Genomic DNA, 13,089 nt, shown 5'->3' with positions numbered 1-13,089 from the left:
TGTAATTACTAGAATATGTATAAACATCATATTCATTTAGGAAATATACTCCATTTACATATGATATAAAAGGTGTTATAAGAAACTCTAAGTGAGGTAGCATTGGAAAACAGCAAAAATCTATATATTTTCAGGCCTATCCCAGAATGGTTTTCTACTAGATGGGAAAAGCCTCAGAACAGAAAGATGTAATAGCGCGCGTGCACGCGCGCGCGCACACACGTACACACACGTACACACACACACACACGTACACACACACACACACACACACACGTACACACACACACACACACATACAATCCTAAATGTACTTTATAGTGACCCTCTCAAAGACACTAAAATTACCAATCCATATGCTCTATCATTCAAACAGGGTAAGAGAGCCAAAGTATCAATTATACATACAGAAAGGATAGTTCACTCTATTACCTGAAGAGTAAACCAACCACAAATCAAAAATATCCAGAAAAGAAGATGAGTATTGTACATTTGTAGACTTTTTTGTTGTCATCCCCTGCATGATATAGTATAACAACTGTTAACTGTTTATATTGTATTATGTATTATAACTAATCTAGAGGCAAATTTTCAAGTATACAGGAAGATATATATATTCATAGGTATATATGTGTTATATGTAAATACTTTTTTATTACATCATTTGTGGGGGGCACACACAACACTGCACATATGGAGGTCAGAGGACAAATTTCAAGAGTCAGTTATCTCCTTCCATCATGTTGGTTTTAGGGATGAAACTCAGGTCCTCAGGCATGGTAGCAAGCCACCTCACTGGCCCCTTTAAGAGACTTTAAACATGCTCAGATTCTGGTATCTGCAGGGGCCTTATAATACAGAGGGATCACTATAGTAAACACAGCTTTGAAACTAACTGAAAAGGAATCACAAGTGTACTGTAATGTACAAAAAAGAGCATCTAGAAACAAAATTTGTAAAACCAAGGTAAATATACTATCATTTAACACAGGTATTAGTATTTGTTGTCATATGAAACAATGTTTTAACATTACTTGTAGCCAGACACTGTGGTGCACACCTTTAATCCCAGCACTCCAAAGGTAGAGGCAAGCGGATCTCTGAGAGTTCCAGGCCAGCCCAGGTCTACAGAGTGAGTTCCAGGACTACATAGCAAGAGCCTGTCTGGGAAAAAATACAAAACAAAAAAAAACAAAAAAACCAACATTATCTGTACCATTAAAACTTGCACTAAGTGAATAGCTAGTCCTTTCTAGGCAATACATTTGCAATATATTTACCCTTAAAGATAGCAATGTTGTTTAAAATATACATTCAAATTGTAAAAGTGATTTAAAATATAGCAACATTTAAAAAAATGAAAATAATTTTGAACTAAATTCTTTTTTTTTTTCCTTTTTGGATCTTCAAGACAGGGTTTCTCTATCTAGCCTTGGCTGTCCTGGAACTCACTCTGTAGACAAGGCTAGCCTCAAACTCAGAGATCCCCCTGCCTCTGCCTCCAGAGTGCTGGGATTAAAGGCATGCGCCACCATGGCCTGGCTGGACTAAATTTTTTACACTGAGTTAGTAATGAGATCATTACTAAAATGACTTTAAAGAGATGGATGCATTAAAATTTAACATTCCTAGAATCTGACTTAACATCTTTGTCTGATTTAAAACAACTTAAATGCTTTTAATGTGAAATTAAATGTTTTACAATTTATTTTCAGAACCTTTCAAAAGTAAGCTTCTACCACTGGGGGATGTAGCTCAGTGATAGTGCTTCTGGTTTCCAATCACCAGTTGGGGGAGAGGGTGGCTTCTTCCTTCACAGAGTCTTTTAGCCATAATACAAAATAAGTATATCCCGGGTTGGGGATTTAGCTCAGTGGTAGAGCGCTTGCCTAGCAAGCACAAGGCCCTGGGTTCGGTCCTCAGCTCAAGTAAATAAATAAATAAATAAAATAAGTATCCCTCCATATCAACTGTGGTGGTGTGAATGAGAATGACCCACAGGCTCACATATTTGAGTGCCTGGTCTCCAGTTGTTAAAGACTGGGAGGTGTGGCCTTACTGAAGGAGGTGTACCACTGGGGGTGGGCTTTGAGTTTGTGGAGATGTGAGCTCTCAGCTACTTCTCCAACGCCATGCCTACCTGCCTGCTGCCATGCTCACCCACCATGATGATCACAGACTGATCCTCTGAAACTGTAAGCAAATTAAGTGTGTGTGTGTGTGTGTGTGTGTGTGTGTGTGTGTGTGTGTGTGTGTTGCCTGGGTCATGATGCTTTGTCATAGAAATAAGTAAGTAACTGAGATATCAATTATGGCACCTTTTGATAAAATGGGGTTCTCTTCTTTTTAGATCCTTTTACAGAGTATCATGTCTGCTTCTTAGTCCATACTTCTCATCATTACAAGCAGCCCAGAGGAGCACATCATCTGGAAAACGGAATCCACCTAAAATGGCCAATCTGGCTCTGTAGTGTAATGTAACTCACTTTATATATTGGTAGATTTAAGTGTCCTCTGGCAGGGAGTTACAGACTTCAGCCTACAGGCCAAACCCCGTCTACTTCTTGTTTTTATGCATGAGCTCTCATTGGAGCAGTCATAGCTCGAGTCCATAATCATCTAAGGCTGCTTTCACATGGCAGAAATGGAGCTGCAAGTTATGAGAGTATGTTGACCCACACAGAAAGGTTGCCAACCCTTCCTCTACGTCCCACAAGACTTCTCCAAGAATCATCTTCAAAGTATATTTAAATAAGCTGCTGCTAAGCCACACACACTCTGGAGCCCTCTGGTGCTAAGACACACACATAGGAACCCTCAAGTCTCTTGTATTAGGAGCAAAACAGCCATGTCAAAGAACGTAGATGTTACCATTCCCCATCATGGAGTCCCACCATATTAGTAAATCATGTTAATGCTAAAAGGTTGCCTTTTAAAAACACTTAAGCATGTCTGTGTCCATGTAAGAAATGGGGAAAGCAGGAAAAAAAAAAAAAAAAAAAAAAAAAAAAAACCTATATAGCAGATATTCCAATCACTATCTTCTCACCCTAAAATTACTGTAGACCTATGTAAAATCATTGTAGGCTCCTTGTTTAAAAATATCTATTCCTGGATTTCTGACAACCAGATATTCTCTTAAGAAGCCAAAGAAGCTTTGGAAGGCACTGAATTCAAACTAAGGAATATAAAGATAATGATCATGTATTTCTACTCACAATCCTTTATTCTTGTCAGAGGCAACACCAAATGTTAACCATAAAGATGCCTGAATATTCTTAAGAACTAAATTGCTTTTAATTTTAAGTTCACACAAAAGAAAGTATCCCTAACACTTCAGTGCCAACACAGGAATATCCCCTGCACTGTACAGGACACAAAGACTCACATCCGTGAAAGTTAAAGACAGGGAGAGAACCTTCCCTTTCAGGAAGTGTTAGCCCCACTTCATTAGTATTAAAACCAAGCTTAGCTGGCCTGTGGTGGTATACACCTCTATAATCCCTAGGGAGGCACTGATCACCTAGGGAGGCAGAGGCACTGGATCTCTGAATTCAAGGTCATCATGGTCTACAGAGCAAATTTCAGGACAATCAGGGATACATAGAGAAATCTCCATGGGGGATGACCAAGATTATAATACAAGAAAATATAAAAAACCTGAGTTTGTTGGTATGTCAGACTTTGTTGACTACCATGAGAGGCCTTACCCACTCTGAGGAGTGGATGGGGGCAGATTGGGAGGGAGGTGAGGAGGTGGGAGAAAGGGAGGGAGGGGGAACTGGGGTTGGTATGTAAATTGGAAAAAATATTTAATAAATAAACATATTTAATAAAAAAAAACTGAATTTGGAGAAACTAATCTTCCATTTTATTTTTTAGTTCCCTGTCAAAATCCTAAGTTTTCTGAAAATATAACTCAGGATCTAAATACTCTATTGAAAACCTGTAACTGTTTTTAAGACAGAATTAGATGCCCTGGGATTGAGTTGGCAGCTATGTTTAAAGACTGCTCTTCTTTCTAACTGCCATTTTTACTCACTTATGAAGCATGTCTTTTGGGGAATGTCTCTCCTCTTATTATGCCTGTGCATAAACTAACACAAATATGCTCCATCCCCAAAGTTTAAAACTCGTTTTTCAGCTCTTTACTAGGTATTAGTAATCTCAGAAACCTAAAGGCTTTAAGAATGACTCCCATCTCTACCCACACTGTTGGCATATTACCCAAACTACTTTGCAGTCTTGAAAGCTACATGAAGCATGGCTCTGTGGATATAGCTCAGTTGGCAAAGTACCTGCTAGATAATGCACAGAGCTCTAGGTTCAAACCCCAGCAACTACATAAACAGTGGCACACACCAGTAAGTTTAGCATTCAGGAAGTCAAGGCAGGATCAAGATTAGAAATTAAAGGTCATCCTCAGCTACATAGCAAGTTCAAGGGCATCCTGGGACAAAAGACAGAGTCAAAAAAAAAACAAAAACAAACACAAAAACAAAACGAAAAACAGAGAAAGAGTGAGAAAGTTAAGAGAGGGAGGGAAAGAAAAACAGAATGAGCCAACACATGAACTATATGGCTATCCAACTCTTAATCCAAAATTCAACATCCAAAGCAAAGTCTTGCTACCCCGTTTCTGAACTCCTGCTCCTGAGAAACTACTAGCATCATGCTAAAAAACATTCAAAGCATTTCCTTTTTCACGCCTCCTTCTGTGCAGCCCCCATAGTGTAAAAATGTTGGTTTCCTAGAGAAACAAAATCCTAAAGCCAGCATAATGTCTTTGTCCTAAGTGTAATTTCTCCCATCACTTGAAACTGGCCTCTCTGGAGCAGTTTTCAAATTCTTTTGTGAACTATAACCATGCATCTCTACAGCGCAAACTGACCTTAACCCTAGTGGAGAACCTCCAGCAGTAGGTACATATTCCCACCAAGCAACTTCCTAATTAGATCTCAACTTTTAGTGTTCTGACTCTAAATCTTCAATATTTTGTTTGTATATGTTCTTTTCTTCCTGAAGGAGCTCTTCCAAGTTTGGCTCAGAGACTCCCATTATTCCTGGGTAGTCCAAAAATCAACATTTCCATAATGAAATGTACAATGACAGTCCCTGGCATATAGTGATCTTGGAGTAATAATGGTAATACATTTCCCCCTTTCCTACATTTTTAAAAAAATCTACTTATTATTCCTGTTACAATTACTAGTAGTAGTAGTACTATTACTACCACCACCACGACCACGTGTGTGCACACGATTCAGGTCAGAGGACAACTCTGGAGTCAGTTTCCTCCTTCCAACTTTGGTTCTCTGAATTAGACTCCAGTCCTCAGACTTATGCAGAGAGCAGCTTTACCCACTGGGCCATCTCCAACAGTTTTATGAAATTTGTATTTGATTACAATGCAAATTGCATTTGTCATTGGTAAGGAAAAGATACCCCAAAGACTTAAAGTATCAAATGTTTTGTTATTTCTACATTCAATAAAGTACTTCCACAATTTAAAACCAATCAAATCCTAAAGTTAGTACGCAACTTTGACCAGATGCGATACACACTCCAAGTAGAATTTCTTGATTTACATCCCCCATCTTCCCAAAAAGCAAACTACGCAAGACTAGGTTTCTCAATCATCTTTTTCGAAAAATGGAATACACGACTTTTTCAGGGTCACAAAGTAATGTTAACAGATCCAAAAACATGTTTTATTCTAAGCCTAAAGTTACATTCACCATCCAATATTTTCATGTGAATTTCCATTTACACTAAGTAGAGTTTACAGTGTCTTATGAAAACATATGAAAAACAAAGCATCAAAGGAAAAGGGCAAGAAGATCCAAAGGAGGACAAAGTGATTAAAGAAATGGGAAAGAAAAAAAAAACTACAAGTACTTTAAGAGTCAGAAGTTGGGACAGATGACAGAAGAGAATAACCAAAGTCTGGAAAAGATAAACAGATGGGTGTTTTAGCATTCCTCAAACTATACCTTGGAAGTCTGAAGATAGGTGAGTTGATACACAATGCAGAAACTAATCAACTTTCAGAGTAGTCACTTTAAAAAGAGAGAATAGGACCCAAATATTGTGAAATATGAGAAACTTTCAAACAAATTTAATCATGATCCTAAATGGAGAAATTAAGGTGCATGGGCAAGCCCAGGTGTCCATTTCTACAAAGCTTCTCTCTATTCTGCCCACATTCGGTTGTCTGAATGGACCAGAATTCTGTCTTACACTATGTTCCTTGTTAAATAAAATCCCACAGTCTGTTTAACCCTCAAGGTGCTTAGCTTAACCTTACATATGTGAAACATGACTTTTCTGTACCTCTAATTTAAGCACTCTTAAGATACCTAAAATACTTTCTTGAAAGAGTAATAAGTTTCTCCTAAGTTGACAAGTGAAGCCAAGTAAGAGAAGCCGCAGGCATGCCCTTTCAATCTCTAGTGAAAATGTGCTACCACATAAAATACATTGCTCTTCCCCCCAAAAAAGAAAAGAGCATTAGGGAAGAAGAAAGTGTTGCAACTTGTATGAAATGGCATCGCATTAAGTGCTCTCCCCAAATTCAGTCTCAATGAGTTGTGTGCATCCTAGGAACTCGGCCTCTCCTAGGCTATTGAACCATGCTAGCGTCCCTGACACACTGGAATCTCTGGACTTGGCAAAGACGGCCTCGGGGGTACCAAACTCCCGAATGTACTAAAACGAAAAGTGATCTTCCTCTCAAGGACAACTTCAAAAACAATCGTTAAGAGTTTTAAGGAGTTGATTCAAGTGATTCCCACGTGGGACTCCATGGGAGTTTCCCTGAAACAAAAACCACTGTGCCGGATCATAATCGGTGGCCAGGAAAATGTACAGGACAGACCTGTCCATGGGCTTTCTCCATTTCCCTTTGCCAATTAGTGTGCAGAAAGGTGCAAACGTCCACTCGGGAGACATAGCTCCTCCTCTAAGTAAAACCCCCTGTACTTGCATTACTCCTGCAAAGTGATGCCTTCTCCTCTCTGCAGGTCTCTACTGCCAACCCTCCCAAGAAACAGCCAAACTCCACTCCACACTGTTAGCACCCATCCGCTCCCACTTGCTACCCTAGAATTCCCCCCCCCCCCCCCCCCCAGTCCACTCACGCTTCAGGGACGAGCGGTGGCGCTGACAATGTGGGCTGGCTCCCTTCCTCCTTCGGGCTGAGGCGGCAGCTGCGAAAGGCTCGGCGCCGAACTGAGGAAGAAGCGGTGCTAGCAGCGTCGCTCCACCAGGCAACCACCCGGGTCTCTTCCGCGCTGCCGGGGCAGAGGCGGCGGCCCCGCTCACCGTTTTTCCTCTTCCTGGGTCTCTGCAGGCTGTGGCTTCTGCCCGTCCTGGGCCACTTGTCCCGGGACAGTCACGATCGGAAAGCTCGATGATTTTGTTTGGGTAAAGTTTCCTCTGGGTGGAGGCTGCGGCCGGCCCCCCGGGTCCCCCCCGGCCCCGCTGCCCTGGGGGGGGCTGGGGCGGGGAGGGGGCGCCGAGAACTCCCGGAGTCCCGCCGAGGAGCCGAGGGGGCGGCGGCGGGCCCAAAGAGAAGCCCCCCCCAGAGGGGGTGAAGGGGAGGGGAGGGGAGGGGAAGGAGAGGACGGCGGCGCCCGGGCCGCTCACCACGCCGCCGCGGCCGCTTCACATCGGGGTCCCCGCCCCCCCGGCCCGGTGGTGGCTCCTGGGCTGGGGGCCCCGGCTCATTCACTCCACGAAGGGATGCGACGGCCCCGGGCGGCCGGGCCGGACGGTGGCTAGGCTGGGGACCCGGCGGGCTCGGATCGGCGCCGCCCCCGCTCCCGGCTCCCGCATGTGTCGCGGCGGCCGGGACCCCCTCCCTACACCTCGGGGGGTCCTTCGCCCCACTCTCCGGGGCGAGGCAGAAAGCCCAGCCCCTCGCGGGCGTCCTCTCCCGGCTGAGCAGCTATCAGTCCCGACCCGCAGCAGCCGCCTCCCTGCCCCCCGGCCGCGGGCTCCGGCTCCGACTGGGGCTCCGGCTCCGGCGGCAGTCGCTGCCGGCCGGGAAGGTAAGGGGGGGAGCAGACGGCGGCCGCGGCTCCCGCTGGCCCGGGCTGAAGCGAAGGTCTCGGCGGCGGCCAGTGCACGGGCGCCCGGTCTCTCGGATGCTCGCTCACTCTCTCGCTCTCACGCTCTCACCGGCGGCGGCGGCAGCGCCCGGAGCTCAGCTCGCTGTCTCCCTCGCTCTGTGCGGGGCTCTCGCCTCACTCCAGAGAGGGGCGGGAGGAGAGCGGCGCCCGGCGATGACGCAAGTCGCCTAGCAACCGCTCTCCTCCCCCTCCCTTCTCTTTCCTCTCTGCGCCTTCCTTTGCGGGCCTTTTCTCCCCATCTCCAGCCACCCCGCCCTGGGAGACTGCGGCGCGCTCTGATGACGCACCAAGGGAAGAGGAAGTCGAGCTCTGTGAGCGGGTGGGTGCGCCTCGGGCCGCGGGACTGCTGCTGCTGCTGCCGCCGCCGCCGCCGCCGCCGCCGCCGCCGCCACCGCCTCTACGGCCGCGTCAGAACTGAAGAGAGGAAGGGGAGGAGCCCAGGCGAGCCTAAGCTACCGCCTGATCTTACCCCTGACCCGAGGGCGGCGCGGAGAGCGAGCTCCGTAGCCGTTCCCTCCGGGGCAGGTGCGGACTGCTCCTCTGGGAACAAGGAGGAGGCCCAGGCCCCAGGGCCGGGCTAGGGCGCGCACCACCCGAAGGTGAGGCATTTGGCCCAGAGCAGACTCGCGATCAGCGAGACGGGTGGAAAAGTTGACCTACAGCCCAGTGGCTGCACCTGCTCCCGGGAGCATGCCCCACCCTTCCCGTGGAGTGGGGTGAAACCTTGAGCCGCATTATGTGTGGCGGTGCGGTACGAAGGTTTTCATGAATGAATGAATGAATGCCTCTCGCTTAGCAATCCCGGAACTCGGCCGTGATGGTGGAAGTGCAAGTGTTTTTGTAAATTGCAGCTTAGAAACCTGAGAGTTGTAATGCACCCCACCCCCACCCTCTAGCCGTGAAAGGAAAGGGATGCGACTTGACATTGGGAGTTGCAACTTCAGGATTTTGTGGGAAAAGGGGAGAATTGCCGGGGTTGGGGAGCAGAGGGCTGAAAGCGAACCAACTCTGGGCTACTATAGAGGGGATTTCTACGTTTTCAAGGGGCGGAGGTAGTCGAGCCTCCCTTTTAAGAGTCATTCTTGCTAGTCTCTTGGGTCTTTGGGAAAGCTGATCTTGTTCATCACAATGCCGCTTACTATCTTCAAAAAATTTTGGCCCGCGCGTCTCCGGACTTACTCAAAAACCGCGAGCGCGCGTTCCTCCCTCCCCTCCCCTCCCCCTCTCCCCCTCCTCCCTGTTATTAATAAATACATTGGGCTGCTTGTCCTACAGATTCTGTTCTAGGAAATAGGTTTTAGGAAAATCTAGTGAAATTTAAGCTGTGGTTCTCTAGTAAAAGAATTTTTCAAGATAAAAGGACCACAGTCCTCAAGAAATCTGTCTTGAACCTGCTGCCCTTCTTAGTGGTGTGAGAATGAGATTAAAGCAGCAGCGAAGGTGAAGAGAAACAAATCCCACAGTTAGGTGGCTGGACCCCAGCACCCCACAACTCTGGAAGCAGCACTGATGGGTATCTTAGGTCTTTCAACCTTGCTTGGGAAGATTGGACTAAATACACTATCCACATGTTTGGGAAGCACAGGGCTTTGCTCTGCTGCAGCCACCACATGCAAACAGTAGATCAAGGAAATATCTACTTTGATAAAACAAGGGTTCATTTTTTGTTCAAAGGCTACATAAATGAATGAATGAATGAATGGGGGGAGGAGGATGCCACAGAAGTAAAGACAGACTCAACCCTGATGTACTACTCCATCTGAAATCCCGGGAGTCAGATATCTCACCCTCATCGCGCTGGGTTTGACTGTCCACAAGCATGATCCATTCACCTGCCGTGTCCAATGAAGACTCACAGAGAATCAATAGCCAGATATGGCTGCAACATAATCCTTTTTGTTGAGCTCTCTTCCTAATAGCAGAAATTACAGAAATGCAATATAGGTTTAGGGGAGTTTTGTGCCGCTGAGCACCGCAGAGTTTGTGTGGAATGGAGAGGGTGCAGACATCAGAGCAGTGCCACTGAGAATGCTTCCAGAAGAGTGTGTACCATGCAGTGTCCAGAGGCCTGATCTGTTTCGTTGGCAGCGGTTCCACTTTAGAACCTCATCACCGAGGGACAGAATGGCACTCAAACGAGCCCTGAGCCCCCTACTTCGGAAGAGTAGCTCCACTAAGCTTACTGAATAAGATCCATTCACGTCCCTCCCAGCCTGGTAACAGGAGAAAACAGCTGTTACATGCCTGGCTGCTGGAGAGGAGGAATTCGTACGTGTCCAACTCATTCTATAGCCTTCCAGTTCTATAGATTGCCTATTAATCAAGAAGAGAAATACATCAGTTAAATCGGATTTCCAAAAGTGTAAATCAGGATCAAAAAGTTATTTCAGGTAACAGGGTTCTTTTCCTGGCTCATGGCTTTATCATAAAGATCTGCATACTGTGTTAAAGTGTGACAAAGGGATATCCATAGAGGTTTCATAACTTTTCCCTTGAATGAGCTTGTATGAGAAACCAATTAATGTTTTATTATCCCACACCAGTGGTTTCTACTGGGTTTTTGTTGTTGTTGTTGTTGTTTACTTTTTTAAGAAAGGGTTTCTCTGCGCAGTTTTGGTGCCTGTCCTGGATCTCACTCTGTAGACCAGCCTGGCCTCGAACTCAGAGAGATCGGTCTGCCCCCACCTCCAGAGTGGTGGGATTAAAGGCATGCACCACCCACGCCTGGCTGGTTTCTACTGTTCTATCAGTTAAGCTTTTTCATGAAATAGACTTTAAACATAGAAGGCAATTATGTACTGTGAGTAATTAATTATCAAAGAAACTACCCTGTAAGTAGTCAACCAGGCCAGTCAGTGGAGTTTTGCTAACCTTCCAAAAGCCCTCTAATGACCTTCCTAAACACAACTCTCCCTCCTGGAAGTTACTATTATTCTGACCTTTGTGGTAATTGTTTCCTTGCTTTTCTTTATTGTTTTATCACAGGTGTTCATCCCTAAGCATTACATTGTTTAGTTTTTCCCTTTCTTGTGAATGGTACATAAATGAGATAATATGTAATCTGTTATGCTTACCATATTTGCTCAACTATGCTGTAATCCATATGTTGCTCAGGTTGTTCATATAGCTATAATTCGTTCCCTTTAATTGCTGCATATGCAGTGTTTCATTGTAACAATATGTAACAGTTTGTTTAGCTATTTTGTTGTTGATGGAAGTCTGGGCTCAGTTTGAGGCTGCTATAAATGCTGTTACAAAGAGTTCCTTAAATTTGTGTTCATCTCATCTACATCAGTTCCTGTGTAATCTGTATGAGAGTGTATATCATAAACATGAATAAATAATGTCACACGCTCTTTTAACATGATTCAGTCACATTAGCTACAGATGAGTGCCATTGCTCCACACCTCACAACTCTTGGCAAGAACTCAGTTTTCTCATCCTGGTCAGTGGGGAGAGTATCTCATTTCAGTTTTAACTTACATTTCCCCAATTTCTGACTTTGTTGAGGACCTTTCATATATCCACTATTGTATTAGTCAGGGTTCTCTCTAGGAACAGAATGTGTATAGAGGGGATTTGTTAGAATGGCTTACAGGCTATGGTCCAGCTAGTCCCAACAATGGCTATCTACCAAAGAAAGGGCCAAGAATCCAGATGTTCAGTCTGTGAGGTTGGATGCCTCAGCTAGTTTTCAATATGCACAGGAATGCCAAAGAAGTGGATTCTAATGCCAGTGAAGGAACAGACTTGTCAGTGAGGTGGTAAGCAAGCAAGCAAAGAGGGCAAGCTTCCTTCTTCCATGTCCTTCACATAGGCTGCCAGCAGAAGCTGTAGCCCAATTAAAGGTGGCTTTTCAGAAGATCTGGATTAAAAGTGGGTCTTCACTTCAAATGATTTAATTAAGGGGAAAAAAAAAAAAAAACCTTTACAGGTGTACCCAGCTGCTTGGGTTTTAGTTAATCCCAGATCTAAACAAGTTGACAACAAATAATAGCCATCACGAGTATATTGATAACAATTGGATTAGTCTTTATTTTTCTAATGTGCAATCTCTGAAATGCCCACAATTCCAGTGTCTTTTTGTAGTCCATATTTGAATACCAAGATTGGGGTACAGTAAATGCCACCAAATGAGTTATGTTTGGGACAGATTTTTCCCCGCCCCCCCCAGACAGGTTTTCCCTGGCTGTTCTAGAACTCACTCTATAGACCAGGCTGGCCCAGATTTTCGTGGGGGGTGGGGGAGTGGACAGATTCTTTCTAAAATAAGAATTTAGCTTACCTAATTACTTTATGGATTGATAGTAAACTTTAAAGTGGGATACACACACACATATATTCCTTTCAAAACAATGTTTTTTTAAACTATTAAAAGTGTAACATCTTAGTTGTATTGTAGTTTTCCTCAGTTCATACAGGCCTTGTTTACTCTCAAAGCTGTGTGAGTAAAATCTCTCCTAATGCTTTGTATTTTTCTCATTGACAATTATAAGAAATTGTTTTCCCACAAGATCTTTTGTATTTTTCATTTCCTTGGTTCATTGATTTTATAAAAGTCACAATGGCTTATTCTTTTCTCCTACAGTCCCTACTAGAATATATGGAATTATTTTTATAATTTTAGTCAGTAATTCCACATATACTGTGACATACCACCCAATATACTACATTTGACTATTACTGTTTCTTATCTCAGCTCTTTGTTAAAACTTGGTGATATTTTAAAACTGGAGGAAGCAGAGGCCTTGAGAAATGAAGTGATTTACCCAGAGTCAGGAAAGCAAGTAAATAGGAAGGTTAGCTCCACCCCAGGTTTTCAAAAAAAAAGACCATTCTATCACACTGACTCAGCCTTCTGGAGCAATAAAGCAGACTGGTTCCTGGGATCTGTAGAATATTGTTCAGTCCCACATAGCAAAGCTCTGAGTTGAGTAAGTTTCCTTCTGGCCTAAG

General features: G+C 44.4%; 1 protein-coding gene across 6 annotated transcripts in view; it reads right to left on the bottom strand.

Annotated features, from left to right (window-relative positions):
* Positions 1-8,270, bottom strand: part of Fbxw7 (F-box and WD repeat domain containing 7) — a 164,203-nt gene extending 155,933 nt beyond the window's left edge. For all 6 annotated transcript variants that reach the window (XM_036189869.1, XM_036189868.1, XM_036189867.1 and 3 more), the window contains exon 1: positions 7,140-8,270. The gene's annotated coding sequence lies outside the window, so the exon portion shown is untranslated. The remainder of the gene's footprint in view (positions 1-7,139) is intronic.
* Between the last annotated feature and the right edge of the window lie 4,819 nt (positions 8,271-13,089).

Source organism: Onychomys torridus, chromosome 6 (genome assembly GCF_903995425.1).
Source record: "Onychomys torridus chromosome 6, mOncTor1.1, whole genome shotgun sequence".
Taxonomy (NCBI): domain Eukaryota; kingdom Metazoa; phylum Chordata; class Mammalia; order Rodentia; family Cricetidae; genus Onychomys; species Onychomys torridus.
This window is presented reverse-complemented; position numbering and strand designations above follow the sequence as displayed.